This window comes from Ctenopharyngodon idella, chromosome 18 (genome assembly GCF_019924925.1).
Source record: "Ctenopharyngodon idella isolate HZGC_01 chromosome 18, HZGC01, whole genome shotgun sequence".
Classification (NCBI taxonomy): Eukaryota; Metazoa; Chordata; class Actinopteri; order Cypriniformes; family Xenocyprididae; genus Ctenopharyngodon; species Ctenopharyngodon idella.
Window position 1 is genome coordinate 20,868,747 of NC_067237.1, and position 21,723 is coordinate 20,890,469.

The 21,723-nt window shown below is 37.0% G+C and overlaps 1 protein-coding gene across 12 annotated transcripts in view; it reads right to left on the minus strand.

The window, feature by feature from the left end:
• The window catches only part of mef2aa (myocyte enhancer factor 2aa), a 102,991-nt gene that overhangs the window by 70,067 nt on the left and 11,201 nt on the right, over positions 1-21,723 (minus strand). Inside the window, exon 1 of one of the 12 annotated variants that reach the window (XM_051869712.1) lies at positions 6,499-6,654. The exons of 10 other annotated variants lie outside the window; for them this stretch is intronic. The gene's annotated coding sequence lies outside the window, so the exon portion shown is untranslated. Of the gene's footprint in view, positions 1-6,493; positions 6,655-21,723 lie in introns of those variants that run through there. One more of the 12 variants, XM_051869710.1, reaches the window with a different exon arrangement.

Below are 21,723 nucleotides of genomic sequence, written 5' to 3' on the forward strand. Positions count from 1 at the left end.
CAGGCAGGCAAAATCAGACATTTCCCTATACCGCATCACGCCAGGGTTGAGAGACCGACACTGTTCTTTCTCAGTCACCATGTCCCCCAGCAGGAAGGAAAAATGGTTGGCTCTTCCTTCGACGCTCGCCCTCACGACATGTGCGTATTTTTGTCTGTTTTGAGTGCCATATTCAAACCCTCATTATGGAAATGCGTTTAGAAAAGCTACAACAATGGGAGTTTTGCAGAGTGATCTGCATTGGGCTGCTCAAAAATCTGGATCGACAGAGGGATTATTAATTTACAATGCGCCCGGCAAATGCACATGCTCTAAAATCATGTTCTATTCACTGCCGACGAACAATTTCAAACTCGAGAGATTAAAACCAAACGGTTTCTTATTTGTTCGCTTTTTAATCAGTCAAACTGAAATGAAAACATTTGGATTAACCATTCGAAGCTTAAAAGCTTCTTGATTGAAAATTTGCATGGTTGAAGTTGAGGGCATTATTTGTGTTTGTGTGCACATAACAATGCTGTTCTGCTTATCCAAACACAGCAAAACATAATTACATGTATCCAGGCTTGTTGCTCTAAATCGTATTTGTGAGCTGTCATGCCCGTCTCGGAGACTGTCGGTCCAGAAGCGTAATGCATTGTGTCATGACATTTCTGTCAACTTAACAGACATAGACAAGCTACGGTCCTGCAGCGCAGACAGGCTGGGTGAAGCTCTGAATGACTTGTATCGCGCAAGCCGGAACGGGACTCTATTACAGCATGAGTGTTGTTTTGTTGATCGTGAGTCTCTGTTTATTTCCCTGAGACGGTCTGGCACGCTGGTGGAGTGGTAGTGTCTTGTACAGAGATACAAGAGAAAGGATGTCATTTGGCCCTGTTTCACAAGGCCTGGTTTAACTCAGGTTGTCCATGAGCCTAGAGATTACACTTACAATTATAGAATTCATTACAATTTATGGAATTATAGACAGATTTACAAAAAAAAAAAAGTTCAAGTCGGCATGAAACGAAAGTTGTGATTGTCTTTTCTATCCATGTGAAAAAGCTTCTCCAACTAGAAAAAATGTAGGACGGGACTTGATTTTGTCCATTTGTCCATTATAGAATTCATTACAATTTATAGAATTATAGACAGATTTACAAAAAAAAAAAAAGTTCAAGTCGGCATGAAACGAAAGTTGTGATTGTCTTTTCTATCTATGTGAAAAAGCTTCTCCAACTAGAAAAAATGTAGGACAGGACTTGATTTTGTCCATTAATTGGATCGTTGTCATGCAAAAATAATGTTGTGCATGGTAGTGTTTTCAAAAACATCAATATTGTGATATGTATCAATACTGAAATAAATATCTGAAACATTCCAATACTCCTTTTCTGCAGTATCGATACACAGATACCATCTGCACGTTCTCGCTCTCTTTTTTGTCTGACTGTGAGTTAACAGTTTGACACACACCCGCCTTCTTGTCATTCACTCGTCTCATTTGCTCCAGTTGAATAGTGCTTGTATTGTGCATAATTTTACTCATTCCCGCAGGTTTCGTGCTTACATCAAAAGCATGCACACCACGGATCTATATAAGTGGCGCACACATAAAGTTGCATTTTAAACAGCTCGAAAGTACCACATTGAGTTGTTTTTCATGACGTATGGTGCTTAAACGTTCAAATATACACAACATTATATCAAAATGCCTGTCTTAGCCAGTATTCAGGTAAACACAGTCAGTTTGGAAACGTAATAGTTGCAAAAGACAGCGCATGTTGTGTAACAGTATAATGGATCTGTGCATAAGCTCTTAAAGTGACAGCAGCCTAATAAACCTGCTGCTGTCTGTCATGTTCATCAAAGAACAAAAGACAGAGAAAATCACTTGCTGCTCTTGTAACTTTAATTGTAAGCATTAAATCTGTATTTAATTTTTACAATGAAGACTATCCAGTGTTATTTTTTACATTCAATTACTTTTACATTTAATTATTTTTGTAGTGTTTCTGAATACTAGCCTACTGTTAGACCCACCTGAAAAACTTAAAGCCATGTTTATTTACTTTATTTCTTTATTATAGATCTCTAATCTATTATTTGGCTGTGTTTTTTTTTTTTTTTTTTTTTTTTTGGTAAATTTAGTTCGGTTTCAAATAAAGCCTCCCTGTGCTGTGTGAAAGCTATTGCAGCAAAATTACCGAAATCATCAAAAAAAATGATGATAATATGATAAGAATAAAAATATCTGTATGGCAATATATATGGCAGTTTTCCACGTGATTTGTATTGAAATTGTATCGAATACCGATATTTTTCTAGGTATCGTATCAAAATGAGAAATTCCAGTATTGTGACACTAGTGCAAAACAAATACTGTAATATTCCATAAAAAAAAATAAGATGGGTGGTGACTTTATAGATACCACCGTGCAAAAATTTGGGGTCGTGAAATATTACTATAATTTAAAATATCTTTTATATTTCAATATACTTTTAAATTAAGTAATTTGTTACTGTGAATTTTCAACAACCATTACTCCAGTGCTCAAAACACATTATTTTCAATGCTGAAAAATATATTTTTTTTTTTTGTGGAAACCACGTTATTTCTTAAAACAATAAAAACATTATAAATGCATTCTGTTAATTTATTTATTTATTTTTTAAATCTTCCCGACTACAATTTTTTTGAATGGTATATTTCTAATATATAAAACTTTTTTTTTTTTTTAAATAACATCTCGATACATACTGTTAATGTGATATAAAAATACTCTATACAGTACAGGCAAATTCAAAAGAGCGCTGATTCAGTGCAGTATGTGCCACATATAGAATTCTGATATTAATGTTAAAAAGAGAATACAAAAATACACTGATGGAAATTGTCAGGACGCTGAAAAATGCAAACAGTGATGAATGTATGGTGTACTCTAGTTCATTATAAACACTTGTTCTCCAATTATCTCGCTGTACTGTACTGTGTTGATGATATATTGTACATAGCTTATCTGCTACAGTCATATTTAACCGAAAGGAGCTCTGTGAGTGTATCTGATAGAAACAATGCTTGTTTTACACATTTACAGTGAACTGGCATAATGTGCACATGTGAGTAATATTACCTCCAAGCAGCTAATCATGACAAAAAGGGAGTCTCTTTATGGTCTTTATAGAGTGCCAAGAGCATGATGATTTAATGCTGTCAATCACAATGCTAATGACATATAAATGGCTGCTTAAACCTCATTCCAATGACAACGCTTCTGGCATCCCTTCTCCTCCCTCACTTCACCTTTATTCCCTATAATTAATCAGGTTCAGGAGAGTGTATTACAGCTTGAGTCGAGTCTTGTGTTCAAACCCCTTCTTTCCCGAACACCAGAAAAACCTGTTTACCTTTTAAATCACTAAGGGCTAGTTTACCCAAAAATGAAAATTATTTTATCATTTACTCACTCTCATCCTGTATGACTTACTTTCTTTTGCAGAACACACACACACACACAAATAAATAAATAATAATGTTGGGGTTCAAACAACACTGGACCCCACTGTATGGACAAAAGACATTTTTCGTTTAAATGTTTCGTTTGTGTTCCACAGAAAAACACACAAATAATTTATTAAATTTAAATGTAATAAATCGGAAGTCTCACACATTTACAGAAAACACCTTATTTCCGCGTTGAAAAATAAGGTGGATAGACTAAACACATAATATGCACGTGCATGCCATCACTGTTTTCACAGATTCGCATTTTTGCAGTTTACACGGAGATGATAATGCTATCGTTTTCAAAAACTTCCACTTAGAAATCCGTTTTCAAAAGTTAGCATTTTCAGGCCACCAAAATGCCGTTGTTGTGTAAATGAACGGCCAAAACGCATAAAAAAAGTTTTCCGTTTTTAGTTGGTAAATCGTGTCGTGTAAACAGCCCCTAAAAGTGTAAAAAGTGCAAAAGGAAAAGATACCGTACACACTGCCCTTACAAGTGAATTCAGAAGCAAAAGTCACAGCTAAAAAAAAAAACAAAAAAAACAAAAAAAAAAAAAGATCTCTTTGAGCTGGGTTTATAGGAAAGTAGGGTGGATGCAGTGGGGCTCACTCCAGCACTCCAGGACATGGGCAGCAGAGCCAGCAGTATGAAACCACTGCCGATTACATCAGCTCTCCTGAATATTACACACTCTTTCACTGCACGCTATCAAGCCAAAAATGAACGGCAGAGAATGTAAAACTAAGTGAACATTAAGATAACTTAAGTGTGATGTCATTTGTGGCAACAATACAGTTCTTGAGTAAAACATGAAATAATGTATTCACAAAAAATGCATTACAAATGCGCTCCCTTGATGTAGTGCACCTGGTCAAAAGTTTATCTTTGATTTAAACCAGTCCAGCACTTTTGAAAGCTGCTTACCAAACATTTGCAGTCACTATGATCGATAAGCAGGGAATATGTCTCTATAGGAGCAACTGCCAGGGCCTGACATGAAAATCAATAGGAGTACATGACCCACAGAATGTGCACAGCAAAGCCGATCTCTAGTGAGACATGTCCATGTGCTCACTGCGCTGACCCTGACCCTGCTGCACACAGGTCGTTCACTCACACACGGTCGAACACAGGTGCATATACGGAGGGCAAACACACTCACACAGACAGAGAGAGAGCGAGAGAGAGAGAAAAAAACTTCTCTTGTGTAATGTAATATATATTTGGTTTCCATTTGAGATATGAAACATGCATTTATCTAACACACCTCAAGATGTGAAGAGGAGAGGCCCCACCTGACATGCTGACACTCCCTTGTCTTATAAACAAGTTAACTCCCATGTCCTTCACACTGCCTGGGAGGATTGTGTATTGTAACTGAGATGATCCCATGATGAGAGGGTCTATATAAATGTAAATGATTGCGCTGTGCGTGCATGTGCGAGTGGGCGTGAGCGTGTGTGAGAAAAACAAGCCGTGTGTTAGTGATAGGCCTCTCGCTCTCTCTCCCTTCGAAACGTGCCAATGTGAGAGTGGGAGGGCTGGTACTGGGGTCAGGCCTTTTCACACTCAATAAAACATGCCCTACTCCCACTGTAATTACCGCACACATACACACACTCGCACACTGCGTTCCCTCATCTGCCCGCCAAACCTTTACTACCTCACTTTAACACAAACCTGTCATTTTGGAGAGTGTTCCTCTAATCCCATAACTGTATAAACTGGGGTTTCCTCAACTGTACTGAAAACATATTAAGAATATAAGCGACTACGTGGACTACAAAGAAACTTCTACGTGCTGTATATTTACAGGGCTCAAGCCGCTCAACAAGTGTGAAAGTGTTTTGCTTTAAAAAAAAAAAAAAGTTTGTTTACTTTACACATTCATTTAAAAATATTTTTTCTGACATAAAAAATCATGCAAAAAGAATTATTTTGATTTAAAAAAAATTCTCAATTACTAAAATTAAAATCATAGCTAGATCAGTAGTAGATGTGTCTGTAAAGTTTCAGCTCAAAATACCCCACAGATCAATTATAGGTTGTCAAATTTGCCCCTTTTTGGGTGCGAGCAAAAACGTGTTTTTGTGTGTGACCTTTTAAATGCAAATGAGCTGCTGCTCCTGGCCCCCTTTCCAGAAGAGGGCGGAGCTTTAACAGCTCACGTTTAGGATACTCAACAACAACAAAGCTGGAGAATCTCACGCAGCCAAAATGACAATTGTCAGTAACGGTGTTCAGCCTTACATTGTTCAAACCGGAGTCGGACACTGATGGAGAGACTCAGGAAGAAGTTACAAATTTTAGAATTCATCTGGACATTTCTGAATGGTTAGTGGATAAATTTATGTAGTTGCTGTGGAGTTGATTCAACTCATCGACTAACATGTGCCGTTATGTTAATCTTTTTTGTACAAATCCAGCGTTGAATTGACCCTCATTTGTGAAGCAGTCCAGTGTAAAATGACAACATGGCAACAACACTCTACTTCAACAACTCTTCCTCTTCTCTAAAGCAGCCCAATATGGCCTCACCCCCTTTGTTGCATGTTCCCGGGGGCAGGTTTATATAAATTTTGGGGTTTGTGATGTCACCAACCCGGGAAGAAGCTCGTTGTAGTCCCTACCAGCTGTTTGTTGTAGCCCTTAAAAAATTATTTCTATAAAAGAAAATATCTCCCTTTGCACTGAACTTTGAGCGTAGTAACTTTGCAGATGTTGTTTATGCTCAAACAGCAACATTACACACTAACTAAAGTTAAAAAAGTAAAATCATAATCAGCCACCCCTTTAAATTTTACCTAAAATAAAACTCACTAGATCACCAAGAAAAGACACACACTTTATACAGTATATAGTAAATATATATATAATATAGTAATCTAATTGCTCATATAAATACTATTACATTTCTTTTGAGTTAGTGGTGCACTGAATTAACACACACCATCTGTCAATATAAATGAAATATCAATATATATTTAAAAAATCCTCCATACCTTACTTCAAAGATGTAAAGATGTTGATGGTGTAAAGTGAAACCTAGTGACAGCACTTGGAAAAATAGAGAGGGTCACTACTTTTCAGACTTCAGGCAGTGTCCAGAATCTCGGGCACCACCATGACAGCGCTGTTTCCTGTGCACAGCCGCCCTGAAAGCTCAACGTCCCAGAACAAGCTGTGGGCAGAGCGCACTCCCTACATCCTGCTTCTCAACTTCCTGTTTTTCAAACCCCTTCAGATGACCAATAGCAGCCAGCCAGAGACATTAGAGAAAGAGCTAGACAGGGTGGGAAAGAGAAAGCCAGAGACAGAGAGAGAGAGAAGAAAGGGGAAAAAAGGAGCCATTGGGACAAGCATCTGCTCTGATCCTTCCTCTTGTTATCTTCCTGTCTGTTGGAGACTAAACAACTACACAAGTCCATCTCCTGTGTATTCTCCCACCATGTTTATTATGTTTACAACCAGAGCCATTTCGCAGGCGACTCCAGCACGCTCTTCCAAGCTCTCGCTCACTTTCTATTCTTTCCATTCGTTGTGTTTTTTTTAAACAAGCAGCACCAGGCTTCCCTTTTTTTGGCCTCCGCTGATAAGAAGCTCAATCCTTCCCAGCTTACATAACTATGAATCACCATTCGATAACACACCAAAGAAGGATGAAGCCATAAAACGGGACAAATCAGCAGTAGACCATGTAGAACTTTGAAATACAAATGACCAGACCATCGACCACAAATGCTCAGCTTATTACAAAGAGGAAGGGACTCATTTGCCTCCATTTAGTGCGGTGTTGCAGTTGCGGGTCTGGTGGGAAAACTTTAAGGTTCATTTGTAGCGACGCATTGACATAAGAACACAAGAGGAGGGTGGAGAGCCTGGGCTTTTGTTCTCTGGCTTCTAAGAGGTGGATGTGTACCTGCAGATGTGGCGGCCCTGGCCTGGATGGGGAGGAGGCGTGCTGGTGTCTGCCTTTGTGAGTGTGTGCTTATCTTCCTCTCCAGCAGCCCAGGGTAAAGAGTCCGGTCCCGGCAGCTTCGTCGTTGTTAATGTCTTCCGATGCTAATCTGACACTGCCATTTTCCTCTCTTCCACCTCACACTTTTTTTCCTGCTGTCTTACTTCCTTTCTGCTTTTTGCTTCCTTTCTCTTTGGCTCTCATCCTCTCATTCTTTCCCTTGTTAAAGTCTCTCAGTTTCCTCTCTCCACATTCCCTCACCTCTGTTTCCAAGGCAACTAATGAGATATAATTAATAAGATCCAGCAAAGGGGTGTGCGTGAAGAAATGAGTGAAAATGAGGCTCGGAGAAGGATCGTGTTTGTGCGCAGATGGAATAATGCTGCACGCGCTCACTCATAACAAACTTTTCACACCATGTTAACTTCCTTTTTTAAAACATGGCTTAAGGTGATGTTACGCGGCAGGACAAATGAGTTCGAAATACATTCTTCACAAGTTGAGATCAGGATATGAGCGCTGTTTCAGGAAAATGGTACATATGTACATGTCAACAAAAAAAGAGCCCTGGAGGAGAGACTGAAATATGGGCAATCTCACGCAGGCATGAACTAGAGATTTTCTACATTTATATGTCAGCACTTCATTATGCAAAATATATTAAAAGAACCAGAATAAAAGAATAGGGCAGGGTGTGTAGATAATGCTTGAGGAGTAAAACTAAATAATTCTATAGAAAATCTCACACACCCTCAGAGAAATAGAACTAATTTAGGCACAATGAGATAAATCTGACATATTTCACAGTTTATATTGGCACAATAACTACATTGCATGCTAAACCCCGGTGTTCTTAAACATGTGACTAATTCTAAACTAGTTTTGTCATTCAAAGCTGATGTCAGGCTTAAATCTGGAAGCTTGCCACTTAGATCATAGAAAAGGAAGGAAGTGATTAAAAATAAACAAGTTTCATTTCACACATTAAGGACAGACTAAGTGAACGTTTCCTTAAAGGGGTCTTTATACTATACTATTTGTGAAATATGATCTTAAGACATGTCCATAGAGCTCACAGTTACTACATATGTGACTGGAGACTGTGTCTATCCTTGGCTGACCCATACAAAAGCTTTATTTGGACACTGTCAAGCACAGTTCTGAAAAACAAAGGCCTGCGTAATTCCCCCAAAAAAAGACATTCCCAAGAAACTGACACATATAACCTTATGTAATGGATATCAAAGCCCTCATTTGAACCCTCTGCCGATGTTTACCAGGTCTAAATTTGTTTTGCTTCTCATCAATCTGATCTCTCTCATTATCTATGTATTATACTCGGAGATACCAAGAGGTTAGATTTAAGTGTGCGTGTGATATAGATGTTTATATACTGTTTGTTTGATGGGTAGCTCTCTGACACTGCTGAGCAGGCAGCCATTGGGTGGTTAATCTCTGCTAATGACTGCATGCTCCATTCAACGACTCTCCTCTGATCGTGCTATATTTCCCTGTCCGGATCAATGCCAGCTGAGACCATCTTCCGTACTGCTCGTGTATAACAGGCGAGAGCTTGGTGTCAGAGAGGCGGGGAGGTGAGGAAAAGAAAGCCACTTCTCACCTCCAAAATGCCATCACCACATCCAAACTCTCCCAGGCTTGAACGGAAGTAATAACAGCAGGTAAGGGTCCCACGAGAGAAAACTTCCCAAAAGGCATGATTAATCTGGTTTTTTTTTTTGTTTGTTTGTTTTGTTTTTTACATATATATTCTTAAAATTTTCCTCAACTGTAAAGAGGAATTCACATTTATACATAAGTGCATATATGGTCACCGTCATCCACGTAATCTCAAAGTGCCAATTATCATTAAAGGCCCGCTGAAGTGTCTTGGAACGCGCAGCATTATTCAATGTGTTGAAGTAATTTCAACTGAAACAGGAAGACAGGGCAATATATCGAACAGCCCCGCCCCTTTTTTTAAAATAGCCAATAGCGTTTCGTTTATATATCACAGCTCGGCCAGAACCGTTAAATCACAAATGCACATTTTTGGGTAAAAACCCACTAAAATCAATTTTTCTGGTTGATTATAATTCTAACGCTTTGTCTTTGATGGGCATAAAAACAAAAAATCATTCAAAAGTCAAAATTTTTTTGTATTTTTTTCCCCCTGTATTATTTTTGTGTTTTATGTATTATTCTCTTGTTGTTGATGTTGTATACTTATGTACTTGTTGTAAAGGATTTTGGCATTAATTTAAAAAAGTCAGTCCAATTTTGTGGCTTTACAAAACATCAAAATGTACTATACGATTTGCAATTAAAGCAGCAAAATATAAATAAATTAATAGCATAACCACTGGGGTTATACTATTGTGGTTCTTTTATTAAATGGAATCAATTACTTAATTTATAGTTCATAAAAAATAATAAATTAATCAATGAAACAATTAATTAATAAATTAATTTAAAAAAAAAAAACTGCAACCTGGACTGGACTAGAAAGGATGGATGGATGGATGGATGGATGGAAAATTAAACATTTATCAATCTCCATTAAGTTTTTATATGCATTTTGGGAATGTTATTCACATCTTAGTGTTTCCAACACAATTTTCCACCCCACTGATATTCCAAAATACAAAATAATACATTATATTAAGTCTAAAATTACACTAGAAACAATGCTATTGTCACAAATAGGATGTCTATTACTTCAAATTATAAAAGCAATAAAGATATGCTACATTCACAATGGGAGAATGCCGAGCGCACACTAGACGTGCCCACAATCAATCAAGGATTTTAGCAAGGTCGAGAGCTGGGAGAGGGGCGGACTACACAAGGTGACTTTGACTGAGAAGATGCCTTAGGGGCCGTGCTGAAAAAGCCATGGAGAAAACTTCAATATGGCTCTTGTTCCCACCACTGTCCCCTCCTTGATCATCCATTACATCATTTTCTTTCAGCTTTTGCTAAATGCTTTTATAAAAAAAAAAAAAAAATGACAGAGACATCTGAAAAAGTAGAAAGTCATGAGCAGAAAAGAGCAACTAGCCTCACTTAAAACTACCCTTTGATTGCACAGCCGTTAGGTGTGACGTGCTACTGTGAAGTTCACTCTTCAGCACATGGTAAATGTCATGACTGATTTAAAACAGGCACTCGTTGTGCACCGTCTGTGTGTGTGAATATGACAGGCAATAAGAAAAGGACAAAAGAGGGGGGAAAAAAAACTTGTAATGAAACAAGAGAAGTATCACTATTCTTTTCACCACCGCCCACCCCCCCTTACCCTCTGGTCGTGTGCGGTAGCAGCGTTGTAACATAATTACTGCTGGGACACTCATATTCCCAGTGATCCATTTGCGTCAGTCAGGTTTCCAAGCCGAGCCGATGAATGGATTCTCAGTTTCTCAAGGATAAAGCGATGACCCTCTCTGAACAGTTAGATCCATTTCATGTGGGAAGATCACTGTGCTGGGTGGGTGAACGTTTGCGACTAATTGTGACTGGAATCTGGGATTTTGGAATCTATAATAAAAGCGATGGAACTCCTAGCCAGTCCAGATGTCTTTTATCAACTAAACAACTGAATACTTGAATCACAATATCATTGAAAATGTTCAAAATGTTTCTACTTTGGTCATCTTCCAGCAAAAAAGTGATATGATAAAAAAAAAATACGTCAAAATGACACTTGCTAGACCTTTAGCTTCCATTATGTGACATTTTAGAAAATCATCGTCCAAAAAAAAAAAAAAAAAGTTTTAATTTATTAATTTATTTATTTTATTTTTTTTCCACCCAAGTGACTTTTGTTATATTACCAGAAAAGAAAAGTAATTTCAAAGTAGGAGAAAGTTCTTACATTTTGACATGTTTTTGTTCGCATGTTTTTACAACATTATTTTAGGATTAAAAAGTGACAGCAAACTCACAATCAGTTCTAGAAAGCCCACTTTTTATGACCCAATCATTTTCCGATGCATACAATGAAGCCTCATTCTTATTTTTTTCCTCATTGAATGTTGTTTCACGCAGAAAAGTGTCACATCACAGGAGTAAAATGTGCTGCGAATGCAGTTTCATGTTGTCTTTAGGTATGTAACTTGAAGCAGAGCTTACCACCAAAATGTCAGGGTCTTTGACTGATGTGTGATCGTCTCTGACATCATATCTACACCAGCTCACTCAACATCTCCATCAAAAGTGAAATCAAAAAGAAAGAACTGTAAGCTTGTCTTTAAAATAATTTCATCACCAAAATTTATTATGACAGTATGTCAATGCGCCGAGAGAACGTCTTGACACAAAAGTCAGCGTACAGTAGGATTTTTCCCCCACTTGGGTGAGTTCCTCAAGAGTAGTTATTATCAAACTTTACAAATGGCTTTTTGACTTGTTTTTTAAAATGCTCATAGGTTGTGAAATTGCAACAATTCACAGGGTGAACTTTGGCACAAAAACTTTCAAATTTCACAGATCTTTCATGTTTTTTTATGAATCTGTTGATAAATGAAACATGCTTAATGTGATTCATTTCAATTGTATGATTTACACAAAGATTTATTCTGACTTTCTTCTCTTTCTCTCACCTGCTCTCTCACACACACTAACAGCGCTATATACACACACGTACACACAGTCGTGTGATCTCTAGATGAGATGTTTGCATGAAAGCATTCTTCCGGACTTGTTGTATGAAGTGATGGCATGTGTTCCTGGCTCTCTTTGCATGACTGTCCATCAGCACAGAGAGAAAGAGTCATCACCAGATATAACTAATCCCCCACTGATGTACATAGAAGTGTCTGCCCACCCTCAGAACTACCCCCGTTTTGCCCACAGCCACCCTGCGAGCTGTGTTAACTGGCATGGCGGTCTTTTGATGTTGCGCAGATCTCAGCTCAGAAATGATAAACAGTGGAGATGAATTGAGATTTTCCTCCTCAGGGAACAGTGGCTCATGAGTATTAAAGATGCCGTGCATTAATGCATAACATGAGCACACAACTCACAGTAACATCCTCTAGACAGATAAATCATTGAAAATTCACGATACTGTGACTGTGTTTCAAAACCTTGTGAGCTGTCTACCTAGACGATATTTTTGGGCATCACAGCCACATTTAAATTGTAACTTCTCACATCAGAAATCCTCTCTATTGCGGATCTGCAAAACTACATATATTCAAAATCTACTATTTGGCGGACTGCCACAACAACTAGTCCTAAGAAAATCATATAATTAGGCTGGGCCGCATCAGATGCGTTTCTTAGGAGGCATTAACATAAGATAAATTCTCAAATTCAAAAACAGCTGAATGGGGCACAAAGGAATGAAACAGAATGTAGGAGTCTCTATTTAACTTGACAAATTGCAGCACTGTTTTACTTGGTCAATACAATCATACTAAAAATACATTTGAGTGTATTTGAGCTCTCTCTGATTATGCTGTTAGCCACAATATAGTGTTGTCTTTGAGACGTGGTACAACATGATACTCGTGGTCAATCAAGAAAACATGAGATTCAAACAAAAAGACTAACCATGTTGCGCTATATAATAATCATCTGTCTAATAAAACACATAATATATTAAAGCGTCTTTGGTTTTTCCATGGTTTCTACAGAAGTAAAACCGTAAATTGAGGGTAATGAGGTTAAAATGGCTGATTTCTCTGAATTTAAACATTGTTGGAAACATTTTGAATAATCTAAGTCAACAAAATATATAACTTTGTTCTAGTGGTTCTTGGATATTTAATCTAAAAATCTTATATATTGTGCCTTTAAAGGGGATGGATTTAAAGACATAACTTTTCCAAAAGGTTTCTACCGTGCAAATTGCCAAACAACTAAGACATAGCATGCTGTCAGCATGCTAATTAAAGCACCAGTACTAAAAATATAAAATCTAAAAATATATTTTAAAAAAATCTACAACTCATTAATTGACTAACCATCTACGATGACTAAGGTAATCTCTGCACCCAAATACAACAAAAAAATCCTCTCTTTAGTACTCCAGCTGTCACGGCAGACACCAAATGCCTTCCTCTGCCTGACCTGTGAGATAGTTCAGCTTTTTACAGGAAAACTTTAGAACGGCTTACAATAAATATTTGATACTATGCTCTTTCCCTATGACATTTCAATCCTCTTCAGTCCCACTGTTCTACAATACTCCATTATGTAAAAGGTTTATGCAATCCGGGCAGCATGGATGCCAATGACTCATAAACTGGGAAAGGTTGTGAACTGATGAGATTATATATATATATATATATATATATATATATATATATATATATATATATATATACACATATATATATATATATATATATATATATATATATATATAGAAAGACTGATGCACAATAATCTCTAAACAGTCAAACACAGACAGCGTAGCAAATTTAAAAAAAAAAGAAAAAAGGATGAAAGATTTTCCATGAAAGAAAGAAGGCAGCACCAACAAAGCTACATGTCATTTGTTTGAAATCTAAAGCAAAAAGCTGTTCAGGATAAAAATGCTCCTCATTGTGTGATTTTTCAAAATGACATGATGGCAACCCGACCCATAAGCTGCATCTCTCTCTGGGGCCCTTGAAGAAAAATGCAATTGCAGAGTAGCCTACAATTTTGAGAGCCTGTCAAAAAAAAAAAAAAAAAAACTGGCAAGTCAAACTATTCTTAATTTCATTATGGGCTGAAACAGTAGAATTCACTTAGTGTTATTTAGCTGGAGTCTGTTGTTAAGTTTTGCAGAAGGTTCAAACCACTGACTCTTTGTTTTGCAGTACAAGACTGCCTGATGAGAAATGGTTTGAGAAAATAAAGATGAAAAGAGAGAAAAGAATGTTGCTGTAGCATACATACTCCAGAGAGGCTGCCGTGATCATTTTTACTTCCTCCATTCAGCAGAAAAACAATTTTTAAAATATAGATATGCTCTTACATAAACGTCTGCTTGCAGCTGCACTGGTGTTTATGCAACGTACTGTACAATGGAGGCACTTCTTTAGAAAACGCTGCTCTTTAACTAATGGACTCTAAATGCAGTCTCTCTTAACTCTACACAATGAACTAATGTTTGAAGTGCACAGATATGCATTGTCTGCGTATGTTTGCTTTTTGGTTAGTGGGTCTCTGTGGCATTACAAATAATGATTTCTTTTGGTAAGGCAAATCTTTCAGTTGCCCTATTCTAATGAGTTCGCAAATATGCAGAGAAACAAAGTGCAAATATTGGGTTAGTGAGATGATACCGTTATTCCTGAGAGTGGCTGATAAAGTAATTCATCACTGAACCTGACAAGATTTACATACTGCTGATGTCATGTGCCACTCCATATTCTACAGTGAAAGAAGGGGCCAGAGATGTGGCATATTGGTTGATGGGAAATGCCGGTTCAAATCTGGCCTGCGACATGTCCCATTTTCACCATCAATGTCAATAAAACTAGTTTAAATGATTAGTTCACTTCAAAATTAGAAATTCCTGATAATTTACTCACCCCCATGTTATCCAAGATGTTTATGTCTTTCTTTCTTCAGTCAAAAAGAAATTTTTGCAGAAAACATTCCAGGATTTTTCTCCATATAGGACTTCGACAGGGTACAACGGGTTAAAGGTCTAAACTGCAGCTTCAATGCAGTTTCAAAGAGCTCTACACAATCCTAGATGAGGAATAAGGGTCTTATCTAGCGCAACAATCTGTCATTTTCTAAAAAAAATAAAAAATGTCTATACTTTTTAACTGCAAATGCTCGTTTTGCACTAGCTCTGCGATGTGCCACGCATTACGTAATCACGTTGGAAAGGTCATGCGTGACGTAGGCAGAAGTACAGTGATCCAGTGTTTACAAAGCGAACTTGTACAGACAAATGGCCTTTGAGTTATTTGAAGCTGCACTGAAACTGCAGTTTGGACCTTCAACCCGTTGAACCCTGTTAAAGTCCACTATATGGAGAAAAATCCTGGAATGTTTTCCTCAAAAACCTTAATTTCTTTTCAACTGAAGAAAGAAAGACATAAACATCTTGGATGACATGGGGGTGAGTAAATTATCAGGAAATTTTAATTCTGAAGTGAACTAATCCTTTGAAGACAAAGAGAGGGTTCTAAAAATAAAATACAGAGACAAAGGGGTCTAGTGTGACATTGTGCCAGTGAGAGTGAAGCCCTGCTGTTTGCCTTCCCAGGAATCTTTTCAGCCCAACTGTTCTCTGATAGCCTGTGGCCTGACTGGGTGGTTAGTGACGGCCTAGCTCTCTTCCCATGTGTGCTCTGAAGCAGGCTAGCAGCTAAGCCACTGACAGACAGACTATCGGCGAAGAGGGGAGGGGGGTGGCCGAGCGAGAGATAAGACCCCGGGTGTCAGAGATGCTGGCCAAGTATGGCCACAGAGCAGCTGAGATACCAGGCCCCGAGTACTATTTCACCTGGATCAGCAGAGAGAGAGAAAGCTGGCAACGAGCAGAACTTTATGCACTTACGGGTGTAGTACAACCAAAGAGTTTGAGAACACAGTGACATGACATAGTACACATGGTGAAATCAATCAATGTATAGTGTGACCTCTCTTAAATACTCCACTAAAATTAACATTAAAACTTACATATAACCAATTCCAACATTAGCCAGAGACCGTATTTCTGGACCCATATCACTACATTCGTAAAACACTTTACCGTCACATGAACATCTTATTGTCCTGTGTACTTTGCCGCGTTTTAACTGCTCAGACTTTTACTAAGGGAGTGGCGTCATGTTTTCCTTCACCGTAAAGTGCCAGCACCAGAGGGAGGGTGATGTCATGCCTGTAAAACTGATACCTCCCTGTCCTGGCTTCCACTTCTTTCTCCTTACATGGCAGAGGTCAACTACTTCATATCAGCTCCCAAACGAATGAGCCTTTCAGCCCGTACCTATCTCGCCATGCTTTACTACGATATTGGGGTATCGGCATTGCAAGCGGATTGATAAATAGACAGACGCTGCTGACCTGTGAACGTTAATCTAATCAATGTGCAAAATCAATGAAAGGGGAAACCTAATAAAACATGCACAAGCTACAAAGATTTACTATGGTTAACTATTCACAATATTCGGTTACGCCTCAGAATGGGATACAAGACTATGGAGAAAAAATTTCAACTACAGCCAAAGCACCTGAAGCTATCAGATGCTGTTGTTAAGTCAAGTCATGTAATACTGGCTTTAAATCATTAGGATCTGCAATTAAATGTGCTGAACTCAACTTAAAGGGTTAGTTCACCCAAAAATGTAATTTCTGTAATTTAGTACTCACCCTTCATGTCATTTCAAACCCATAAGACCTTCGTTCATCTTCGGAACACAAATGTTTCGATGAAACCCAAAAGTTTTTTGTTTTTTTTATCCACCACAGAAAGCAACTTAATTACCATCATTCAAGTTCCAGAAAAGTAGTAAAGACATTGTTAAACAGTCAACGTGACTACAGTGGTTCAACCTTAATGTTATGAAGCATCTGACGTAGAACCTGGAGTTGATTTGACAGGGGAGAGATAAATTTGTTAAATAAAGTTGTTATTCTTGTTTTGTTTTTGCGCACAAAAAGTATTCTCGTCCCTTCATAACATTAAGGTTAAACCACTGTAGTCACGCTGACTATTTTAATGGTCTTTACTACTTTTCTGGACCTTGACGGTAATTATGTTGCTTTCTAAGGGGGATAAAAAAACCTCTCGGATTTCTTTAAAAATATCTTAATTTGTGTTCCGAAGATGAATGAAAGTCTTACGGGTTTGGAACGACATGAGGGTGAGTACTAAATGACAGAAATTTCATTTTTGGGTGAACTAACCCTTTAACTAAATGGTCCTTATAGAGAAAAAGCAGGCTGATGTTTCTCTGAAGCTTGAGATTGTTTCCATCCGGCAACAGAATAAAAATCAAGATGGAAGAGGACCCTGCTGTAGTCGAATTCTTCAGCTGAAAACCAGTAAAATAAAAGACCCATTGAAATAGCGTCGTGTTGAATATGGATCTAAAAGCACGGGCAATTTCCCTCTCAGCACAGTTAAGACAAAGAGCTCCATTTACATCCAGGATGGAGCTTTTTACATGGACATCCTGCTATCAGTGTGCTACAGACAGTGGAAAGATGGAAAATATTCCAGGTGGCCTTGACAAATCACTGGAGTCATATATTACTAGAATAACGTCTTCGCAAATTCAGGGGATTAGGGTAATTTAAAACTCCCTCACAGTTAGATATGACAGTGTGCCAAAAGTGTATAGTCAGGGTTCACAACCAGATCGGACATGTGTTTAGGGTTAGAGAGGAATTGCGGCATACAAAAGACAGCAATTTAAAATTGTATATTCTGAACAGATCTGCCTGTCATTACAATGATATAAATGCCTAATCACCAGCATTGGTTCCTCAGTGTTTTGCTTGTGGTGAGAATATGTTAGTGCTAAAACTTGAAACCAAAGTAAAAAAAAAAAAAAGAGGGGGAAGTCAATAATTAAATGTCCACCAATAACAATTTACAGTATGGCCCACTGGTTTCACGTATCATCTTTTACAACCTTTTGCAGCCACAAACTCACCACATCTCTCCAACAACTGGGAAAAACACAAATGAGGGCCCCTTTTCTTCCTGTTTGTGAAGCACAGCTGCATTATTTCCTACTGTGCCACAGGTTCTGACTTGACTTGAACCGCAACAATGCGCATTCATGATTAACTGATAGAGTGTGACAAATTAAAACAACATTCTTTTGGGATAATCTTTTTCATCAGTAATTAATCATAGTTTTATTTCCTTCATGAGTCAATGAATTACTCTATCTAGCGTTTTCATTTTATCATTCTGTAAAGTTCAAGTGAGTTTAAAGAGAGAACTGTGCTTCTGGCAATAAGGAAAGTCTTGACTCTTGTTAAACAAAAAAGACACACCCAGGACAAGTAGATGGTTTTGCTATTATGATTTACATGCCAAACATGCTTTCAGTTGACTGTGACATAGGCCTGGGCAATTTATTGAATTTTCCACAATTTGTTCACAATTCGTTTCCCGGCACTATAAAATTAAGCAACATTGTGGTGATTTTAATGCACCTTTTATTTAGCCTCGGATGTCAAATGCATTTGAGTCAGTAATTTCTGTGAATTAAATGCTCCATTTCTATTAACTGATTCAAAATTATGATTATGATTCATTTGCCAATCAAATTAATATTAATCAGTACTTTTTTTATAAGTATACTGTAACAAGGGCACCTTAATAAAAAAAAATAAAGTGTGACCCAAATTATTAAACTGCCAAATATTTTTAGCAAAAAACTAAATTATTGTTGTTTATTATGTATTGTTATATTGCTGCAAAAAAAAAAAAAAAAAATTCAATATTTTTTTTCTTTATATATTTTTTTACAATTAGTAAACATTTCAGTAAAAATGCCTAGTTTATTTTTATCTAAATGGTATTTGTAATTCATTATAACTAAATGTACTGAATTTTACTTTACATTAAACATTTCAAATCTAATTTGATACAATGGTTGCTCAGTTCCTCTTACTGAAAGATAGATTTATAAATAGATAAATAAATAATATTGAGTTATTTATTGAATGTCATCAAGAGTCCCCCCACCAAGAGAAATTATTAAATCTGTTATTAAAAATTATTAAAAATGTGTGATCCAATGATCCAATGTGTGACTGCAATACAAACATATACAGTACTATACACTATACCAGTGGTCACCAACCTTTTTAAGCCCAAGATCACTGACCTCAACCTTTATGAAAGACAAGATCTACCTATTATAGAATTGACAGAAAAAGACAGCCCAGATTGTATTTAGGATTTTTTCATGTCTAATTCAGATTCTAATTTATTTATTTTTATGAGCAAATTGGGCGATTATATATATACATTATAATATATATTATATAAAAATAAAAATATCTTGGCATTTCAGAGAGGTACCCACTGCATTTTAATCACAATCCAAACAAAGATGCTACACACATTGCATGTTGTTTTTTATTTGAATTAGATTTAATTTCAAGATTTAAAGCAAAAACAGAATGTTCTGAATTTATCTTTGTGAAATTATTTGCTTCATACAAAAAATGCATGAAACAAAAACAGCAGACAGGCTGAATGAGACGCAGATTCACTCTCTGACAGCAGGTGGCGCTTATGGAAGAGCAGTGATACAGCGTTTCCTTGGTTACCGCTGTAAACAAAGCAGCACTGCGCTTATAAATTGCTACTTTATTCGGAATGAGCTGCTCTGCCTGCTACAGAATTTTCTCCTCTTCGCGTCCGTCTTCAGCGTCTCTGGCCTCTTGTTAACGGCCATTTACTGACTCAGACATGATGTGGGCTATTTACCTTTATCACTGTCCCAGTAGCTCCCGAAAATAACATAAAAATAGATACAAAAATTCAGTACAAAGACTGGAAAAAATGTAATGTCTTTTTGTACTGATGTTTCTGTTATTTTCGAGAGCTACTGGGACAGTGGTAAAGATCTACCAGTCGATCACGATCGACGGGTTGGCGAACCACTGCACTATACTATACTATACCATACTATACTATACTACAGTGATTTTGTGTTTTTTTTTTTGTTTTGTTTTTTGCCATCACTGATTGTGAAAGAAGTATAAAAAATGCTGGTATTGTATCTTGCGCTTCAGAAGCGCTTGTCTTTGAGCTGAAAGCATTACAGACACTCATGTCATTCAACACTCATGAATGACAGATGATGTGTCATTATTCGATAACAGTTTCTTAAAACTACAAACACGGTTATGACAGAAAGCAATAATGTGGCATGAAAACAACATCACATTCAAAAACCACCTACTATGATATAAAAGAAAAACAACACGCCAAAAGGGATGTCGACTCAAAACAATACAAGCGCGGCATTATGGTTCCACTAAGACATGTTTCTCTCTTAAGGTGTGTCCACAATAACATCCAATGCTGATATCCTGAGCATGCGGATGCAGTTTGAAGCACATATCAGTGCCCACAGAGCAGTGGTAATGAGAGACAGTGGGGGGGTCGGCGGAACACAGGTGCAGACTGCGTCACTCCTCCGAGCCATCAGCCGTGCCTGTCTCTACCACACGTTCACACGAGCCCACCTCAGAAGCCACACTTGCTTACATGTACCCTCTGTGACATCACGTGATGCATGGAGGGCTGACAGAGAGGACTTTCACAAGCTTTTAAAAGTTCTTCTTTCCCATATGCTCTGTTTCACTTTCAGAAAGTAATTCAAAGACTTTTACTATATTAATCATGCAAAAGTGTACAAAGTATTTCCAAAAACATAATTATAATTGTGCAATTGAAAATTATCTATTCAGAGACAAGTGAAACAAGGGTGGAATTTAACTTCCTGACCCATGCAGCAAAGAAGAAAAAAAATTGTTGAAATTTGACAATTTGAACTTCCACTAAACATAATTGAAAAATGAAAAACAGGCAGTTCCTGATATACGTATACACACAAACACACACATATATGTTTACATACTTTTGGGGCAGCTTGTACTACAAAGCATATTGTATACATAAAAGAGTATTAACAACACATAAACAATTTATATTCACCATTCAAAAGTTTGGGGTTGGTAAGTTTTTTTGTTGTTGTTTGTTTGTTTTTTGTTTTGTTTTTTGTTTATGAATGTCTTTTATGCTCATCAAGGCTGCATTTATTTGATCAAAATACAGCAAAACAATAATATTGTGAAATATTATTTAGAAATCATTGAAATATGCTGATTTGAAGCATTTCTTATCACAGCTGAGAACAGAATAGAATAGAAAGTTAAAAAGTAGAAATAGGAATCTTTTGTAAACTTAAAAACGTGTTTGTTGTCACTTTTGATCAATTTAATGCACCCTTGCTGAATAAAAATATTAATTTCTTAAAATTATATATATATATTATAATATTACTGACCTCAAACTTTTTAAAAGCAGTGTACAATAAATAAATAAAATACAACTGATATTAAATAAACAAATAATTAATTTTATTATAATAACCTATTTTTCCTCTTTTTATAACATATTTTGAATTGTTATATTAAACCAAAGAAAAGTGTTTGTCATTGCCAAAACCTCAAACATTTGGTTTCTTTGAAAATCTCAGGATATCATCTTTATGATACACCACACATTTGTAGGTTCTCAGCGAATTCATAAAAAACATTAAAAAAAAATGTCCCCAACAG